Consider the following 20,707-nt stretch of genomic DNA (forward strand, 5'->3'; position numbering starts at 1 on the left):
GCGGGGGGGAGGAGCGCGCGGGGCCACTGCACAGCTCAGGCAGGAAGGTAGGCTCCAGGCAGGGAAGGCAAAATCAGTTTCCCCACTTTTCTTGGGTGGAGCCTGCCTTCCCACCTGCTGCGGGGCTTCCTGCAGAGCCCCTGAGCTGCACGGAGCCCAGTGCTTCACTCTGCGACTGTAGGGGCAGCAAAATAAAACTCCTTGGAGGAGTTCTAGTTTACTGTGCCCCAAGTCATTTAAGGTGCATTACATCACCAAATTTCCTACACCAGCTGGAATTAATGCGGAAGACACTGCTGAGGCATGCAAACACTGACACCATTGGCCCACTTTAAAGTGTCGCGCACACACGACCCTCATTTCTTCTACACACAACCCCAGACCCCAGCTGGCAGTCATTAGGGGCTGAGATGAGTCATCCCCCAGAACTACAGGAAGCGCCCTGCCTGCTTAGGCCTCTCTAGGTTCAGAGCAGACAGCAGCAAGCTTTCTGGGCAACAGAATGCCTTGTCGTGCCCCTGGCCTGCCTGGAACTCCTGACCTAACCCTAATTCCAGCACTTGATCTTGGCTTATGACTCCCTGGTCTGGACTCCTGGCTTGTGACCTTCAGCTCTTGGACTCCTAGCTTCTGCCCTCACCATGCAGGTGCCCTTTGCTGACTGCCCACATCTTGGTGCATGACATGCCAGCCCAGGATTGCTTGTCGATGTTGGTCACTTACTATCTATAGTAGCTAATCAATGATCTAAATCTTATAGCATTGTTTCTGCTGCCCACTCCTGTCCCACCAAAATGCACTGACCAAAATTACATTCCTGTTGCCTAACTAGAATTTCCCAGCTCTCAGAACAAAATGCTACAAGCCCGAGACTAGTGAATGTGGTGTGTGTGTGTGTGTGTTTGAGAGAGAGAGAGAGAACATGTATTTGGATAAGAACACAGATAAAGTAGGCAGTGGGTACATCTACACGTGCTCAATCGCACAGTTGTTACTACGCAGTCATTTAGCACTTGCAAGTACTAAATGACTGCACAGTAACTGCCAGTACTGCACAGTTCAGGCTCCGCATGAGTCATTTCCAACCCTACTGTGCAGTAGCAATGAGCTACTGCACAGGAGTGGCGGTATCATGTTTTGTGCCCACCAACGCTATGTCGCCTTAGCTCATTGCTACAGTGACAGCATCTTACATAGACACACCCAGTCATGCAAACAAAAGCACGTTCTCAGGTATGCTCAAAAAAGTAACATGAACACAGTTGAACCAAAGAGCTATTAGAGATTCTTGCAAGTACTTATCAGTATTGTTTTTGCTGTACTGGATCAGCTCTAATTAACAAAAATAACAAACCCACTTTGACCCAATATGGGACTTTTAAACTCCAAAGAACTTTGTGATTGTATTAATTCAGGGAGGTCCAACTGGCAGTCTGTGGGCCACATGCAACCCGTGAGGGGTTAACTTCCAGCCTGCAGCCTCCGCCCGGCTGTCTCCCCCCCCCACACTAGATCCTCTGCTGAGCCAGGGGTTACCAAGCTCTCCCTCCTTTCTCTGGATTCAATTTCCTGCCCTTGCCCCAGAGGCAGTGTGATGTGGCATGGCCTGAAGGGTCTGAGGAATCTGCAGTCTATGTGGCTGTGGTGGGGACTGCTGTGTGGGGGTTGTGTGGTATGCAGGTCCCAGTCACTTAGAAGTTGAACAGCCCTGCATTAATTAATCTTCACAATACCCTGGTGAGGTGGGCAGATGCCATTACTCCCATTTTATAAACAATAAGACAAGGTGGGAAGAGGAAGGGTCAGATTCCATTTTATTGTTTTAGTGTGTATGTGAACTAAGGCACCTAAGTGTATTCCTATTTCACCCAAGTCAAGTCCCTGAAAAACAGTTAATGCAAAAGGTAGGTGGGTCCTCCTCCTCCTTCTCGCTGCTCTTTTGTGACTCAGTCGTAAAGGTCAGATGACAGTTCATTACAAAAGCACATGCCTTAATGGATCTCAGTTAGAAGAGGGTGGAACAGAATCATACTTAGGTATCTCAGTCCACATAGGTAGGTGCCCAATAATAACTGGAAAGGGATCTCATCCTAAGTGACTTGCCAAAGCAACAGAATATAGGGGCTTCTGTATATCTTGGCTCTCTATACTCTTGCCTACACTATGGTTGCTGGGTTAGTGAAAGAAAGAGCACAGACTGAGGAGTTTGGAGGACTGTGTGGTAATCCAATGAGCATATGGCAGATGGACACTCATACAACATTTATAAACCATGCCAGCAATCACTCCCACAACATAGCTCACAGCTAGAAGGGACAATAAACTGCAGAGGAGAGAGTCAAGGCAGGCATGTTATTTGCACAGCTAGTCAATATTCACGTGTGGTCATGGTTTGACTCCTGTTTCTCTTCTCACCTTTCCCTCCCTCTAGCTTTTGCACTCAATTGCCTCTCAGACCTCAAGTCCTACAGGGCAGAGATGGTTCTACTTGTGAGGTTATTTAGTGCCTGCACAAAAGGGTCCTGACCTGTTCACTCCAGATTTTCATGATTAAACAGAGCTCCAAATTCCTCCCACCCCTTCTGCACAGCTATCTTCCCCCACTGTTGAGGGCTGTTCTATTATGCAGCTACCCATATGGGGCTCATCATCTGTGGCTCTTGCTCATCTGACCATCATCAAATCTTACATTTCTTCTTCCCACCCCCACTCCTCTGCATTGGAGAAATACGATACTGTTTACGACAGTAATAAAGGTTTTGCTGCCTTCCTCCTCTTTCACTCCAGTCCAGCCAAATTGTTCTGGCCAAAATTACCTTCTTCCCCCAAGCAGATCATGCCACATGGATTCTTTCACTGTGAAGCCAAAATGGCAATGCTAAAACTTACTGTATTGCCTTCAAGAACCTGCAAACAGCTCCTAAGATCTTACCATGAGCAAGCTAATGAGAAAACAAGGAAAATGTTTTCTAAGCTAACTTGTGGCTCTGTGGTTTTTTGCTATCTGTGCTGTAGCTTGTAAGTTCCCAAGTTGAGGGCAGTTTTCATTTCTGTATGCTGGCACATGACTGAGCAGACTGTCTAAGCTTAACAAATAAATCATGAAAACTGCTGGCACATCAGCTCACAGACCCAGCCTCTGGGCAGGCTACAGGGCCATCTCTTCTTGGCTATGTCAGGGAAGAGTCACGACAATATTCAGCATCCACTCAAAGAATATTCACTCTAGCTACACAACTTTTTGTTCCTGATTAAGGAAAGCTTGAACTACCTCTAGCATTGAATGATGGGCAGAAAGAATGTGTCTTTGTCTCTGTTTTCTATTTCCCTGCTACAAGCCTATTCATTTCAATGGGGTGGAATGGGTGTAGTGAAGAGCAGAAGCTGGTATGCAGGATCCAGCAGAAGTCTTTATTTTATACCAATCTTAAGGCTCACTTTTAACACTTGTGTTCTTCAAGGCTAAATTCTAGGCTCTTCAGACAGTTTCCCAATGCCTAACACAACCTGAAACAGGGTCCCCCAAAACCCAAAATTGACTTAAAAATCAAGAGATTTAAAAACATGCCCTCTTTGGTTCTTCCCCCTCACTCCCACCAGTTATTTTCCTTTTAGCTTTTTTGAATCTTTAGGATTCATATTTTCAAGCTTATTTCCTCTTCAGTCAAAAACACTTAGAAACTTACCTTTTTTTTAAAGGTTAGATTCATTGGTATTCAAATCATTTCAGCAGCTGGGGATTTAAGGACACTGCCAAATATCATCAGATTCTCAATGAAATTGTGAAAGTTGGCAGTGCTGAAAGAGACTTGTCATAGTTAAAGAGCACTAAAAATTCTGTGTGTCAGGCTGGTCCAAACATAATGGGATTGATTCTTGCTGTGTAAGTAATAAATATTACATCTAAAGACAAATTTCCCGCATACCTTCCCAAATCTCAGGGCAATAAAGTTCCTTTTTTATACAAATTACAGATCAATTGACATCTTCTGCAATAGAAAAACAAGCCAAATAGAAATTTGGGCCTACATCTGCCCCTGCTAGCAGTGATTTGTGCCGACATTTATGAGTTCCGTTCCTATAGCTACCTAGATAGCAATTTCTAGACCATTTCAAACTTCAATGGCTTTACTGTAGGTCTGGAAGAACTGTTGGGCATCTATACTGAAAATATATTAAATCATGAATTTAATTAAATTCAATCTACAATTATTAGCAGATAAACTTTAATCTTTGTTTTTGGAAACTAATATGTTTAGGGGGTCCTGCATGATGGGTTTAACATTATTAAATTTTATTGCTGGCCTGCTGAGTTACATTGTTAGATGAGAGACATCTTAGAGTAGAAGCCTTGTGTTAAATTTTTCCTTGCAAGCATTTTCTCTGCCCCCTATCTCTTCCACATTAATCTTGTCAAAACCTTACTCTGAATGCCTTACTAACAGGAAAGCTGGCTCTAAAGATGCTGGGCTCGTTTCCCCCCTCACTGCTCTTGGAATAGCACTACTAGTTTTTAGTTACTCTTGGGTAACACTAGAACAGAATCAAACTTTCACAGCATTAGAGCCAAACCCTTCCTGATGCACTCTTTACTAAGGTCTCTGGCAATGTTGGAACTGGCTGAGTAAAGGCCCTAAAAATGGCACCTTGAGCGTTCATTTATACCTTTCCTAACTAGTTTGCACCACTGCTGTTTTTCAGATAAGGTATAAAAAATTGACCTGCCTGTGCAATTGCTGGATACATGGCACTTTTGAAAATCAGGTCACTTATTAGGTGCTGAAGCCATGGGTACAGGTCTGTTTGCTCTATTTTGTTCCATTTGCCAGCAGAAGACCTTAAAGTTCCACCCTAGTAAGTCTTGTAGCTCAGCTAGATAGATAGATAGATAGATAGATAGATAGATAGATAGATAGATAGACAGATAGATGTGTGTGTGTGTGTGTTTTAAACAAGAATCCATTATAAGTACATTCCCAAGGTTGCAAAGTCAAGCACTGAAAAGTCAGAAAATAAAAAAAATGTGCATGGGGCAAACTTTATTTTCCTCTCATACATTTTCATGCAATTAGAGTGATCACATACTCCCTCCAAGCATCTTGCTTCATTCAAGGCTCAGGATGGATAGTAGTCACTTAATGAGCACTCATTTAATATTTTATTTTACCCACACTATTCCATGTGTGGCCCCCATACCGCACATTATTCAAACCCTGTTCTGATGGCAGAATTATTCATTTTTTTCCCATGGGCTTTTCCATCATGCCCACAGCTACAGTTGCTGAGCACTTCATAAACTTTATTCTCTCTTCACAACGTCCTGTGCAGTGAGAGGATGGTATTTCCCTTATTTTAAAAAATGTGGAACTGAGGCACAGGTGAAAGGTGTTTGCTAATTTTGGGTACTCAATTTGAGACATCAACATCCTGCTTTTCTAGAGTCCTTAGCATTTTAGATCACTTTGTGTTCAAAACACAGCTACCATTGCCTACAATTTCAGTTGTGAGTTTCTAGACTTTTGCAGGTCAGTCACCAGGGTCTCAAGTCAGGCACCCAGAAAATGAGAAAGACAGAATTAGTGACTGTTTGTGAAATGCTGCCTTGCATGACTGTGAACCTCACATGGAACATCTGTACTAGAGACAGGTTTAGAATCCAGTACTCCAGGACTAGGGACAGACATTGAAAAAGCCTGAGCCTGAATTGATTCAATCTTTGCAGGTTAGTCTAACTGAGGGGGGTTGTGGCCAAGCCCTGGCAGGACACTCTGATTAGGGAGGGGTTTAAACACCCACCCTGCCTGCACCATCCTAGGCTGTTCCCCCCTCGCTGCTCAAGGTGCAGGAGTGTTGCCAGGCCCCAGTTCCTGGCTAGCACTCTAAAGCAAAGTGAGAGTGTGTGTGTGTGAGGGGGGGGGGGTACAGTGCATGCATCTGTTGATGATACTGAGCTTGTAAATCTCCCTCTCCCTGCTTCTTCATATTGTCTGCAGCAAACCTGACAGGTGAGGGAGCCAGCAGGCAGTTGATAACACAGCGGTTAGCAGCCCATCAAAAAAATAAAAGCCTCTCTCATTAGTTCAAGCTGTTCTTAAACAGCTTTTTCCAAGGAAGGAATGGAGCTGACCTGTTGATTAGCTCCAAAAAGCCCTGAGCAGATACTGTCCTGTCTGCCTTTGTCCTGTCCCAGTGAAATTGGAGACACACACATACAGATACCTCTCAGCATTAGCTAGTGTACCACATGCTGGATAGGGTCCATGGGGCTGCGGTCCATGCTATGGGAGATGGGAGGGAGGGTGGTGAGAGGGGGTTGGGGGAGCAGCGAGTGGGGGGTGGGGGCAGAAGCCAGGAAGACCCTGCTGTGCCTGCAGTCTCCGCCAGAGCTCTGGCTAGGTAGCAGATGGGCGGGGCCAACCCTGCTCTCTGGAGCCGAAAGCACAGCCCAGCACAGCCCAGCCCAGGGCTGCCAAGCATCTGGGATGCTGGGGGACTCTGGTTTAACTTAAACCAGGAAGGGGTCTGGGACAGACATTCCATAAACTGGTTTGACACACATCAGTTAAGTCTGATACTACATTCAACCAGGTTTATGGCAAACCAGTTTCAGCCATTTTGAAACTGGTTTATGTGCATTGAACTTATTTTCTGTTACTGGTTTAAACCAGTTTCTGATCACTGATACTGGTTTATGTGTAATGTCTGTCCCTAGCCTAGGGGAACATTCAACTGACTTGATCATGGAACCATCCTTTGTCTTCCTTTGTAACAGATGTGGTTCTAGTTCACAGACATGTTATCCTACAATATACAACCACAATTCATCCCATGTATACTGAATGACACACAATCCTGTGAGAAAAGATGTATGTGGTACAGGCAACCTCAGATGTGTTATTTCCTAACTTGTAAGCAATTGACTTTATGACCTTAATAATGTTCTTCTAAGGCAGGGATTCTCAACCAGGGTGTCATGGCATCTTAGGGTGCTGTGAAATCCTTTTAAAGGTGCCACACAATATTAGCCCTACCTACATATTTTTCATAAGATAAACCCAGAGATTTCAAATAGGAATCCATAGTTCAAAAATATTCTAACCTGTTGTGATCTTTCTGAGTTCTTTGCAACAAAAGAATTGCTCTAGTATTTTTTCTGTAGTCAAGAAATGAATGAGAAGTAAGAGGTGGCCTTTTCCAGCGGGTTCCTTGAGTCTAATGAGGGGTGCCTTGAGTCTAAAAACCACCATTCTGGGATAATTTTGTATGCAACATGTAGGAAAGGTGGGTGAGAAAAGGAAATTCCATTTCATCAAAGGGTTTGAACTGTCCAATTCTGGCTTTTTTCCAGTTGTAAATGAAAAACAAAACTTTCAGAATCCTCCAAGAAAGGGAAAGGAGCCCTGATGCCAAGGTAGCTTGTTTGTGCATCATCTCAAGGCTGCAAACCTTGGAAACTCTGGGGTCCCTGGGGTTTGAAGACAATCTACATGGTAGTTATCTAGAAGGCCTAATATCTTCAGTGGTACCCCAAGTGGGCCCCTGAAGAGCTAGAAGGTAAACTAGCAGGTATCTGGAAATTTGCCTGTATTCATTCAGATCTTTGTCTGATTTTGTCAATCTCAGTGAATCACTTCCTTTTCACCCAACTAGCAACATCTAGTGAAATATAACTTATTAGAATTTTTCCAACTAGTTTGAATATGAATCACATTTTATACAAAAAAAATTCTATTGACAACACATGTTACAATAGAAACCTGCTAAATCTGAAATACATTTTAAAGGGGCACCTAAGTTTTTCCAGGTTAGATAGTTCTAGTCCATTGTGTTCTGGGGAGATATATCTCAATCTATCCTGCAAGAATATAGTAATTATCTTCTTTAAAGAAAACAGAAGATACAATGAAGCCTTTAACTGTGACACCTGGCTTGTTAGTTACATGTTAATTCAGTAATAATGAGATTTACACACACAATTTCCCAGCCAATGACAGAGTGAAAACAAATGAGCAGATGTGACATTTTATCAGTTATGCTCATATACATCCTACACTCTCAAGATGAAAAATGCAGCAAATTTAGGGATTACAAAGTGAAAAGAAAATATTTTTAGGGGAGTGTCAGCTGGAAACACAAGCCCCAAGTGTGAGTATGACTGGAGAATTACCTCTGCAGCGATAGAATGAAAAATATGGAATAAGAGGAGGATATTTTTCTCTCAGATTATACAGGCACACCCAAAGGAGTAGACATATTGTGTAAATATTTGGGTCTGGTATACTCTCAATATTGATATTCACTTTTTTATGGTTCAGACAAAGGAAAGTACCATACCAAACATTCACATTCAAAACCAGACGTTGGATCTGTTTGGTAAATTAAAGAAAAACACTCGCCCTAGCCATACTTTGCTGGAAGAATTCACAGAGGCCTCCTGCCTGAAGGCTTTTTTCAAATCATGACTTATATCACTTGCCACGTTTTATTCCCTAGTTTGGTTTATCAGGTCGAATTGGTCTCTGAATTCATTTGCCATGAAAACCTTGAACTAAGAGCAAGCAATACATGGATTATTAGCTGCTAGATTCCAATCCATTGGGAGACTGACAGTCTGTACACTTGTGTGTATTCATCTCCACTGCATAACAAGGCTATTTTAAAAGAAAAAAAAATCACAAATCATCCATCTGTCAAAATGCAAGCTGTTTGTTAGTCTGGGTGCAGAATTGCTAATAGAATCTGAATTCCCCAGCTTGTGTTCTGAGGCCCTCATGCTCAGGAGTGTGCCTCTGTAGTTAGCAACTAAACAGGAAAGGAAAAAAATGTCAAAACTTGGATTTCTGAACTGCATAATACAAATAAGAAAAATCCTGACTTTGCTGATATTCTTCACAGCAGACAAGAAAGGAAGGTGACACAGAACCTGTCCATTTATTAGTCCCTGACAAAGTTTTCCTTAAAAACATTCTGGTTGTATTAGTGTAAGAGACTTCTCATGACTTCATACAAGTCAATTTTTTCCTTTCTCTACTGTATTTGCTTGCATACCACATACTCCTGAATAAGACACAATATTTTTGGAAAGCACAATGTAGAAAAAAAGATTTTTTCGGAGTCATGGCTGACTATGTAACAGAGAGTAAGTCACCCTGGAATAGAGCATCCAGGAAGTGTGACATCCTAGGAAATAGTCTGGGTGAGGCAGCAGAAACTTCCTGGTGTGGCAGAACAGCAACAAGGCTAGGTCCCAGACCCTTGCAAGGGCAGTAGCAAGATGGATACTTCTTAATGGGATATAGTTTTTTATATAAGTTCCTTTAAATAATAATGTTTTGTTTCCACACCATAAACCTGACTTTGTGTTGCCACTCACTTGCTCACAGCAAGCTTAATTGTTGTTTCAGGAACAACCTACATTGCTCAGCCAATAGCTACTGCAAATTCCTTACCAGCTGTGAGAGGGTTAACATTGGACTCCACTCCTTCTGTTTGCTGAGGCCAAAAAGAAGGAGGAGCCATTTTGGCAGCCATTAAAGTACAGTATCTCCATGCTTCTATAACTCCATGTTTCTATTCCAGCAAAGAAGAATCAGCTTCCCTACATAACACATACATCACAATTTTGGAGGGCTGATTCTGTGGGGAAAGGTTCCTGTGGAACATGAATAAATATGATAACTCCACTGTTGTCACCTGTTTATACCATCTCCATATGTGACCCATAAGCTCTGATAAACCATAAAAAAATCTAAGCTCAATGTGACTTTTAAAGGACTCTAGCGCAGCTAAGACAAAAATAGGACCTCCCATCTGCATTGGAACAGTTGGGAGGTTATGCTCAAACACCAATCAACTGTCAGGTTATTTGAGGCTTGCTTAATTCATGCAGGATGTCTGTTCAGTACATTTGGCCACTCTCACATAATAATTTGTACAATCAGTTTTATTGGCTCCCAATGAATCTTTTGCCAGAAGGGAAATCCTCAGAAGAGCAGGATACTGACACCTGTTTCTAATCCCCAAACTTCTAATGATTCACAGAGTAATGAGTTATGTAAAACCATGGTGAAAGAAAGAACATAAGGCATCATAAAATAAAACAGGGCCTGATAACACCTTCCGCCTGAAGTCTGCGTTCTTCTATTCATTCTAGAAAAACCCTCAGTTAGACAAGATTTATCCATCTGAATTGCCCAGTTAAAAACAAGGCACAATTAAGGCTGTATTGTCAGCCCTGGCTCAGAGTTCCCCTGGGTGGGTTTATGGGCACGTTAACCCTAATTGAGTCTTGCTTAACATGGCTATTTAAGCAGCTAATGCTTTTGTAAAATGCAGCTCTTTTGACAGATGTTGAAATAACTTTTCATGCCTACTTTTTTTTCTTTGCCTTGTCCTGAATGCTTTTGTGCATGTCCAGTATTTTTTGATTGACTTTATAAGGAAACATGAAAGCTTCTTCTGGGAGGAGGGTAAGATGACAGGTACTGAGATTTCTTCAGTGTGGCATTCTTTTGAAGTTGCCTTTATGACTGAGATGTTCTTTTTATTCCTTAAGGCCATCTCACTGGTACGGTGGCAGCCTGCCCTAAATCAATGTTGGCAGCAGCCTACATCAGGTAGAGGTTTTCTGAACATTGCCCACAGACACATTCCAAAACTGGTAGGACTGGCCTTCCACAATTGCCACCCTGAATACCATACCCATTAAAGTTGCTGCTTAGGGTGTGTACAGAAGTTGCTTTCTTCACCATTTAAAGTGCTTTATTGTCATGACTTAACAGAAGTGCACAGCTTTACAGCATTTAAAAAATGGACACAGCGCTTTAAATTAACCCTTGTTAAATGAGGTATTAAATTTGAAGCACTGTATTTTACAGCACTTTAGCAACCTACGGCACTTTAAATAACTTCTGTATGCTAGTCAAATTTCTGACCAGTGGAAAAGCTCTCCCTACCTCCTAGCCTGGAAACTGTAGGGAGGCTCAGAGCCTGCCCCTCACCCCCCACCAAACACTGCGCTTGTGTCATGTTTAAGAGCTCTGTAACTTCATAGTACTATAAAAAGTGCTCTAAATTACACTGCTGTAAAATGTGCATGGAACACTTCTGTACACACCTTAGGGTATTAATATGCCTTCTGCAGCTGAGATGAAGTCCAGTGCATATAACTATATTTTTGTTAACATGATTGCAGCACAATCTTAACCCCTCAGTCATCACAAAAGTCCTTTAGTAAACCTTCCTTTGCACCTTTTCCCACTGGCTATTGCTGTCTTCCACAGTACCTACAGTTGCAAACCTTTGATGATACAGGGTCAAACAGCTCCACTCCTTTTTATGAATCATCTGATTCAAAACTTCTCAGTAGCTCTTGCTTGCAGAGATGGGCCCCCTGCATTCTGACACCACACCAATATCTACCTCTTTGATAGGTAACTCTGCTGATTATCCATTTACAATAAAGTAGAAATTAAATTACCAATTTTGCAGACTCGCATGGATGGAGCCTTGTAGGGTGCTATGAGCAAGTATGAGCTTGCAGAGTTGGAACTCTGAATAGTTAAACTTGGCCATTCTTCTCACCTTGATGCTGGTCATTGCTCCTGTGCCCTAATTTTACCACCAGTGGTAAAGGGCTTCATCAATGAACAGGCTTCAGATCTGATTTTTAAAGCTCTTATGGGGCACATCTGGACAAGCACCGACATGTGGTATGTGGCATTGCACATGCCGCACATGCAGGGTTTCCCATGCTGCTAGTTTGCAGGGGGGGGGGCAGGCGGAGATCTTGGGTTAAAAAAAACCCACGCCTAAAAAAAGTAGGGGAAGCACATAGCAGCAGCGCATGCTGCCCAAACCCAGAGCCTGCCTGGCTGGAGCCACACTCCAGCTGCGGGCCAGGCTTCCTCCTGCAGGATTGCTGCAGCTGCTGGAGGGCCCCCAAGACCCCAAGTAAAGCTGCTGGCCCCAGCCTCCTCTACCCGACCTGGGGCAATGTGCTGTGTGCTAGAGCATGTGTAGCACAGGTGTTCTCTGAGGACAACTAGCAGCAGCACACCTTGTGCCACTGCTGTTTGTCCCCAGGGAAACACATGTTCCCACTCATGGGACTGCGCCCTAAGTGTCCAACCTCTTCTTTAGACACTACCACCAATTTGTCAGGAGCTTGGGAATGCCTGAGTTGAACTGAATTCAGTGGTAGTTAAGCACCGAAATGATTTTGCAAATCCTGCTATGTGCATATTATCCACTTTTTAATCCTGAATCTTTAAGTGCCGAAAGTATATTTGAAAAGCTGCCCATTAGTCTCTCAATTACCCAGCTGAAAAGTAGGGGTAACAGCACTAGAGTATGAGGTAAACCACTGCAGCCACTAAATATCAGTCATTCTCAGTGACCACATTCTCTGACCTATTAGTAGAAACATATTTTCTTTCTGCCAGTCCATTCATAGCATCTGACAAAGTAGGCTGTTGCCTACAAAATCCCTGTCTGTCTGAACCAGTTAGTCAGATGCTGCCCTGTCCTATCTTCTGTCTGACTTCAAACTGACATGGTTAGTTACCTTTGTGTTCGTGGAAGGCAGCACACGCAGCTGAGTGAAATGGACTGAGAATCAATCTACAGATGAAATGTGCTCAGGTATACAATGGAACGGAAGCGGAAAGGGATCTGGGAGTCCTCGTGGACTCCAAGATGAACATGAGTCGGCAGTGTGACGAAGCCATCAGAAAAACTTTTGGCACTTTATCGTGCATCAGCAGATGCATGACAAACAGATCCAAGGAGGTGATACTTCCCCTCTATCGGGCGCTGGTCAGACCGCAGTTGGAGTACTGCGTGCAATTTTGGGCGCTGCACTTCAAGAGGGATGTGGATAACCTGGAGAGGGTCCAGAGAAGGGCCACTCATATGGTTAAGGGCTTGCAAGCCAAGCCCTATGAGGAGAAACTGGGGCATCTGGACCTCTTCAGCCTCTGCAAGAGAAGGTTGAGAGGCGACCTTGTGGCTGGCTATTAGGTCATCACGGGGGCACAGAAGGGAATTGGTGAGGTTTTATTCAGCAAGGCGCCCCCGGGGTTACAAGAAATAATGGCCACAAGCTAGCAGACAGCAGATTTAGACTAGACATTAGGAAGAACTTGTTCAAAGTTAGAGTGGCCAGGGTCTGGAATGGGCTCCCAAGGGAGGTGGTGCTCTCCCCTACCCTGGGGGTCTTCAAGAGGAGGTTAGGTAGGCAGCTAGCTGGGGTCATCTAAACCCAGCCCTCTTTCCTGCCTATGCAGGGGGTCAGACTCAATGATCTACTGAGGTCCCTTCCAACCCTAGCATCTATGAATCTATGAATCTATGCTCAGATATCTTTTTTTCTAACCAGATGCAAGCAGATGAACAACATATCTAAGGGAATTCAGTTGACCAATCCACTCCATTCTACATAGCATACAGTCTATTCTGACAAGCTGTGCCTCTGTCTCAGAGAAATTGAGGAAACACCTCATCACTTTTCTATAAAGCAAACAGTAACAAATTAGCATCAGAGTCACAAAGATGAACAGCATAGGGAACAACTCAAATATAACACCTGTTAAACAGGAGGACATCTCTGCATTCAGCCCTCAGGCCTATCACAAACAGTTCTGCTCCTTAAAGAGGAAGGAAGCAAAACTTTCCAAACTTACTCTGATAACAACCCTTAATCTTCAGCAATATCATCAACCTATCCAGCCATGCTCTCAGCCCCTCTGAAATGTCTTACTATCCCATGGTCTTTCCTTTTGCTCGACTCCACAGATCAATGAAGGGCACCTATATGGAGACCTCAAGGCATTTTTCCGTTGCCTTCAACGAAGAGACTATATCCATGACAAAGTATCATGTAATGATCAACCCACCACAGTCCTGACCCCTACAATGGCATAAGAGGGAAGTAACCTCCTAGCTACCACCTGAGGCCTGCAGCCCCATTTGGACCTGTACATAAATTGTTTCTTCCTCCATGTCCATTCAGACCTTGCCAAAAAACACCACCACCTATGTTACAATCTCAGTTCTGTGGAACAGAGAGCCATACTCAGCCTTGAAACCAACCAATCAACCTCCCCTTGCTGCATATGTTCCTTTTCCCATGGTCCCCTCACTCCAAGCATCCCTTTACCAGTGCTTGTCCTGCCAACCCTTCCCCCATGCTCTCCCTCACCATGCACCCCTTCCCTATGTTCCCCCCTACTCCACAGTTCCCTTCTCTGTGCCCTTTCCCCACAGTCCCCTTGCTCTGCACATCCCTTCCCCCACAATCCCCCTGCCACCTTTTCCCTCATGCTCCTCCCCCACATCAAGCCCCACTTCCCCATGCTTTCCCACACCCCTCCTACCTGCCATAAGCCACCTTGCCCTGCCCAGAGCTGCAGCATCTGCTTCCCTGAACCATACTTGATTCTAAGATGACAATTTTCCCCCCCCATGCTGAATGCAGGGAAAAACTCTCATAGTTGAGAAAATACAATAGTATTATCCTTTACACTGGTACCAAGAGACCAATCAAAAGTGAAATCCTATTCATAGATTATGAAGCTAGAAGGAACCATTGTGCCTAGTCTAGTCTAACTTGCTATATAGACCAGAACATGTCACTTTATTAAATTAATTTCTTTCTGAATAGACCAGGACTCTTAGAAAAAAAAATCCACTCTTGATTTAACAGGTGGCAGGGATGGAGAATCTACCACTTCCCTTAATAACAAATTCCAGTTGTCACTTAACCTTACTGTTTAAAATGTATATAAAAAGTAATTTTGGTGTAAATTTGTTAAACTTCTATTTCCAACCGTTGGGCTGTGGATATAATTTCTTGTTGGCTGGAGTGAACAGATTTTAGGTTTTTTTGTGTAGATACTTACAGACTGTGCTCAAGTCACATTTTTTTTTTAATAAACTAAACAGAGTGAACTCCTTGAGTCTCTTACTACAAGGGAGGTTTTCCAGTCCCTTAATCATTCTTATTGCTTTTCTCCAGTTTTTCCTTAAACTTCCTGAACTGTGAATTGCATTAGTGGACACAGCACTCCAGTAATGGCCACACTGGTGCCAGTTACAGTGGTAATATTATCTCCCAGTTGATACGTGCAAAGTTTATATTAGCTCTTCCAGCCACAGTGTCACACACGGCTCATGTTCAGTTGATGTTCTATCACAAACTCAAAGTCTTCTTCAGAGTCACTGCTTCCCGGGAGAGAATCCCCCATCTTGTACACTTAGCATGAATATTTTGTTCCTAGACCCCAGTTGTTGGATTTTTCCACATCGTGCCCTGTTTACCAAATGATCCAGATTACTCTGTGTCACTAACCTGTTCCTGTCATTATATAAGACTTCTCCCCCCATAAGTGATACTAATTCCACATCTCTTGGCAACCTATTCCAATTTTCTAACTTTGAGGATAGTTAAATATTTCTTTCAACAGTAATGTGAATGTAATGTGTGTAATAGCAGGAGAAACCAGATGGGCAGTTTGCAGAGCTGTGCTGACAGTTAATTTAGACTGCAACTCTCAGAAACCCCCAGGACCTTGGAGGCAAGGGAAAAAAAGAAGAGGGGGCTTGAGGCTGGAGTAAGATAAAGAGAGAGCAGTGTGCACACGGAATCTGGTCAGCCTTCGACAGAGGAGTGTGCAGTGGAGCTGGAGATCTCACAGGCTCAGCCAGCCAGGACTGGGCACTGAAGGAGCTAGACTCAGACTTGGAGGCAGCTGCAGGGTGCTGTTTGAATACTCTAGGGACTAAATGCTTAGCTGGGGACAGTCCAGAGGTGTGGGAGAGGAAATTAAGGTGCTGAGTACATGTTACCGCAGTGTTGATATTTTTTTACTTGTCCTCTCTCGTTGGCTTGTGACCCTACCCCAATGATATTCTGTATATAAGTGGGAACTCCCCCCCACTTCTTGTACCAGTTTGGGGGCTGCAGGGTTAACACACTACTATCCAGTATAAATCATCCTTTTTTTTTGCAAATTCAGCCCATTATTTGTCCTGTCAGTTGTGGACATCAACAATTGACCAGCAAGTTTATGTAGTGAAAGACCCCTTTTATATTCAAAGACTATTATCAAATCCCCATCTCCTATCAAGTCTTCCCTTCACCAGACTAAATAATATCAGTTCTCCCAGCCTTTCCTAATACACCATATTTTTCTTAGGCTTCTCATCATTTCTGTTGTTCTCATCTAGATTCTTTCCAATTTGTGCATGTCTTTCTTGTACTGCAGTGTACAAAACTGGACACAGCCCCTGGTGAGGCCTCCCCAGTGCAGAGAAGAACAGAAAAATCACTTTCCCCTGACTTGCATACAATACTTCTGTACTAATAAATCCCGATGCATTACAGAAGTCTATGACATCAACGCTGTTCCCCTGAATCAACCAATCTAGTAATTTCCTCAAAAAAAATCAAGTTATTTTTAAAAGTAACCCATTTTCTATAAAACCATGTCAAGTAGATTAATTATATCATTCTCCTTCATTTCTTTATTGACTTCAGTATCAACCATTCCATTATCTTATTCAGGATCAATGTCAGGTTGACAGGCCTATAACTACCTGGGTGGTTCCATTTACCCTTTTAAAGTATTGGCACAGTGTTATCTTTGCTTCAGTCCTCTGAAACTTTTTCACTGTGGCAGAGCTTATTGATTATTAATGTTAAGTCCACTATACTAGGCTCACTAGGAGAGGTGCTCCAAAGACCTTAACTTCTGAATGGTCATGGGTGACACGGGGCAAGGGGAGAGCTCCAACACCCAGAATAGTGTTGAAGGCAATGGTGACACACAGCACAGCATTGTCTGTTCCACTATTTAAATCATTTTGATGAGGTTTGTTAGGGAGCAATCCGCTATATAGGAAGGGAGCATCAGTAGAGGCCACTAAACAGCCAGCAGGAGAGCAACCAGATGGCATCACAGTATACATCTAAACCAGATTCCCAGAGCTCACAGGAAGGCTGCTCTTCCACCAAATCTCTCCATGACCTCCTTGGGAGAAGACACAGTGTAGATTCACAGGGCCTAATGGTCCTGGCACAAACTGCTGCTAGAGCTGCCATGCTGGCCTCAGGACCTAGCAGTCTCCCCCTCCCGCCCCCCCCGACTTCTTTTTTTTGCCAAGGTCACATGTTCTCTTTCATTACTGTGCAAAAATGTCTTTAAAAACTTCTTTTTTCTAATGCCTTCTATAGTTCCCTAGCCAACAGAAGGTGCACCCTCATTTTAACTTCTTTTTATGTATTTATATGTAAGCTAGTGCCTCCATGTGCCCCCGGGGGTTACAAGAAATAATGGCCACAAGCTAGCAGAGAGCAGATTTAGACTGGGCATTAGGAAGAAGTTCTTCACAGTTAGAGTGGCCAAGGTCTGGAACGGGCTCCCAAGAGAGGTGGTGCTCTCCCCTACCCTGGGGGTCTTCAAGAGGAGCTTAGATAAGCATCTAGCTGGGGTCATCTAAACCCAGCACTCATTCCTGCCTATGCAGGGGGTCGGACTCGATGATCTATTGAGGTCCCTTCCAACCCTAACATCTATGAATCTATGAGGCAATACATTGCTTCAGCCTATAGATCTCATTCAGCTCTCTATGCAGAATATTTATGCTTGTTCCTTCTGTACTTAGTTCGATGGCAGAAAGTGTCATAAGTACTATTCTATAAGCACTGCTTTTCTCAAGGCATATAGCCTACAGTGTTTTCTTTCATGCAGGAAAGCTGGCTGTTTATTATTAAGAGATGCATTAAAAAAATTGTTGCTCTGATTCAGTTGATGTTTCAGCACAATATTCACACGGCTTCTGTAGCCTCTGCAAAGCTCTGACTGCCGGAGGCATAGCAACCTCCTTTGTCACCCTGGGTAAAGCTGTGAAGGAGAGGGGGTGGAAAACATACCTGCAGCTCCTTGTGGAGTCTAGGACTCAGGGGGATACAGCAGGTTGCCCTGAGGTCCTGATAGCTGTATGACTCCAGCTCCAGAAACAGGACAAGGAGACCAGGGTGGAGCCAGGGCAGCGGTAGTGTCCTGACAGCTCTAGGGGAAAGTGCATCCCAGCTAAGGATTTAAACTTGTCATCTTTTCCCCACAAAATGCTGCCAAATGCTATTTTGAGTGAAGAAATAAAACCCTTAATTTAGCAGCAGGAGGGCATCACCCTGTCTTCACTCCCTCCTCCTTTCCTGCACAGCACCCAAGAGCCTCCTTGACATCATTGCCCAGTTCCCAGCCCCTCTCCACACAGCCTAAGTTTGTAGCTGCTGGATTAGCAGCATAGCTTTTTTTATTCCATTGCCCTCCCCCATCAACCCTTAATCAGTACCCAAGGCTTGTGCCCTACTGTTAACTGCCCTTGACGCACAATATTTTTTGGCGGGTTGAGTAAAGTGTCATTATTTTTTTCATTATGATCAGCATTGCCATGGTGAAACACTGGGTGAACTGATTTTGTGCCTGAGCTACAACAGCCTTGCAAAATTTGTGTAAAACAATGCAATCTCCAGTTTGTCATAAAAAGTGATGGCTGAGTTATCTCACCTGTTCTCTCTATGAAAATGGCCGGAAACCTAAGCACTGGACTCAGAGGCCCAAATTTGCAGTCCTGGGGAAAGAATGAGAGAAGAATGAAGCCATAAGGAGACATCCATTAGTCATGGTGCTTACAGTACTACCAGATGTTGCCTTGCTGTTGAAGTGGGGAGCGTGGCACACAGGCCTGAACAGAAGTGAATAGATGCTAACTGTATAGATTGCTTTTGTTCATTCCAGGTAAGGAGACAGCTACATTCTAATAGACATTTATCAAGCATTTTCTACCGCTCTGCCCCCCAAAACTCCTTCCCACCCCCAACACTTTCTTTTCCTTTCTCCATTTTCATCCCATCACTCCTAGTTATATTCCCTTGTATCAGTCAGTACAATTTCTTGCACTCCCCCTCAGTGGGGCTTATACCCAAAGTACATTTACCATTTTGCATTTGTAAGAGGAGGCTGATGAAGGTAATGGAACTAGTGAGGCAAAGCCCAACCTTGGTGACACCTGTGCATCTCCACAGATCTGAAATTGCAACCGCAAACTGTTACCTAATTCAAGTTAATGGACTGCAGCTGAGTTCTAGGTGTAACCATGGATGTTTGGCTGTTATTTACTGAGTAGGAGAATGCATGTTCTACAAAGACGATGACAAGCATTAATTAGTCCTGCAATCTAATTTAATGCTTCAGGTGCCACACACCATGTAGCCTAAGCTGTTACTTTTATTTCTGTTCTGTTGCAAACTTAACCTCCTGTGCACCAAAAGCTGTAGATCTAATTTATTTCTCCCTATTTGCATCCAAAATATTAATGCTATTGAAAAAGTTACCTAAATCACAGACATAGCATCCACACTAAAGGTTACTTCTGCCATTACAAAAAGAGGCAATTAATCAGAATGGTCTTCCAGAGCTTTCTAACTAAAAGAAGCTAAAGTGTGGTGGTTTGCTAGGTCTCCTTAGACATATCCTTTGGTAACTATCCTTAATAAAAGCCTCCTTCCTTGTTTCTCAGGAATTTGTTTTGAGAACCAAGTTCTCTCTTCCCCCACTGGCAATTCTTTCTATACAGTCATTGGAGAGATTTACTCTTCTCTGAGAATGTTAGGAATATAATTATTGAATATGACTGTCTTAACTCAATGTTTAGAGTGGTACATCCCACAGTCTCAGCCCCTTGTGACATGTTCCATCTGTTCATGAAAACTGAAAGCCTTAGATATTACAATCTCAAATGTTTGCATAAGAAGGTAGCAGGAGGCTGGCTTCACATGGCACCCTACACCTAGGATTAGAGTGAAAGGAACATGGTTACTAAAATAGAATTAATTTAAATTTTGTTGAGGATGCCTTTCTGGGTGATGGCTGTGAAAGATTGTTATAGATGTTTCCACCCAAAAAATAGTAAATGTGAAGCAGCTAAGAATTTGAATGTACTGGGAGGAAAGGCATTTAGTATCATATTGGGTCAGGATGTTGGGTGAAACAGTCTTGGAGAAGTGTACTCCAATAATGCCTAGTCCAGTGGTTCTCAGCCTTTTTAGATTAAAGGCACCCTTAATTAGCTTCAAGATCACCAACTCCCATTAGAAAAAATGCCATCTTTTAGCTTTCATGCATGTTTTGACTATGGAAAAAAACAGCTCCAATGATGCCCTCCAACTTTCCTGCTTCTTGGTCTGGGTGCACATCACATTTGAATCTGGACACTCCGTCTTGCAACAAAAAGGTGGGCCAATTTGTGTTGTTGTGGGCCATTGAGGGAGCACTCTGCAAGGTGGAAGAGGTGCTCCTACATGTGTAACCCCATGAGGAGTATGGGGGAGGGGATTTCAATTTTCAGTGACATAGATTTTTTTTGTCACTAACAAGGGTTTAATGCTCAACCCCTGGGAGGGCCACATACCTTTGCACATTCACTATCTCTTCTTTAAACCTTCAGTATACAAGTTTTTAAAAGTCCCTCTCTCTCTGCTTCTGGTGGGAAAGGATGAGTTGCTTTCATCCACAATACGCCCTGATGTACCCTACTAATGTATTTCACAGCCAGAGTAGTCAGAACTTAGAAACATTTAAAACAGTAGCCCATCTTTTCACTCAAAGTCAACACCTTTGCATTCTGGATATTAAAAACAATA

The 20,707-nt window shown here is 43.3% G+C and overlaps 1 long non-coding RNA gene across 1 annotated transcript in view; it reads right to left on the minus strand.

Annotated features, from left to right (window-relative positions):
* LOC102388522 overlaps nt 1–19,081 on the minus strand; it is a 38,672-nt gene extending 19,591 nt beyond the window's left edge. The window contains exons 1-3 of the long non-coding RNA XR_324093.1: nt 19,003–19,081; nt 18,573–18,636; nt 17,933–18,071 (exon numbers count right to left, since the gene is read on the minus strand). This is a non-coding gene — a long non-coding RNA (uncharacterized LOC102388522). The remainder of the gene's footprint in view (nt 1–17,932; nt 18,072–18,572; nt 18,637–19,002) is intronic.
* Nucleotides 19,082–20,707: the final 1,626 nt, after the last annotated feature.

Source organism: Alligator sinensis, unplaced genomic scaffold (genome assembly GCF_000455745.1).
Source record: "Alligator sinensis unplaced genomic scaffold, ASM45574v1 scaffold989_2, whole genome shotgun sequence".
NCBI lineage: Eukaryota > Metazoa > Chordata > Crocodylia > Alligatoridae > Alligator > Alligator sinensis.